Below are 368 nucleotides of genomic sequence, written 5' to 3' on the forward strand. Positions count from 1 at the left end.
CTTACCCCCACCCCGATGTCAGCCTCATTCTATAACAGTGGCACCATATAGCATTTGTCCCTTTGTGACTGAGATACCTCACTCAGCATAATGTCCTCCGGGGTCACCCATTTTAAATAATATTGCATGAGTTCCTTGTTTTTCAATGCAGCATAATATTCCGTTGTACGAATATACCACAGCTTCTCTACCCATTCGTTTGTTGATGGGCATTTAGGTTGTTTCCAACTCCTTGCTATTGTAAACAAAGCTGCGATAAACATGGGTATACATATATATATTTGGATGTCATTTATGATCTCTTTAGGGTATATTCCCAGTAGTGGAATTGCTGGGTCAAATGGTATCTTTATTTGCAACTTTTTGAG

This window comes from Elephantulus edwardii, unplaced genomic scaffold (genome assembly GCF_000299155.1).
Source record: "Elephantulus edwardii isolate Elephantulus edwardi_28Jun2011 unplaced genomic scaffold, EleEdw1.0 scaffold00581, whole genome shotgun sequence".
Taxonomy (NCBI): domain Eukaryota; kingdom Metazoa; phylum Chordata; class Mammalia; order Macroscelidea; family Macroscelididae; genus Elephantulus; species Elephantulus edwardii.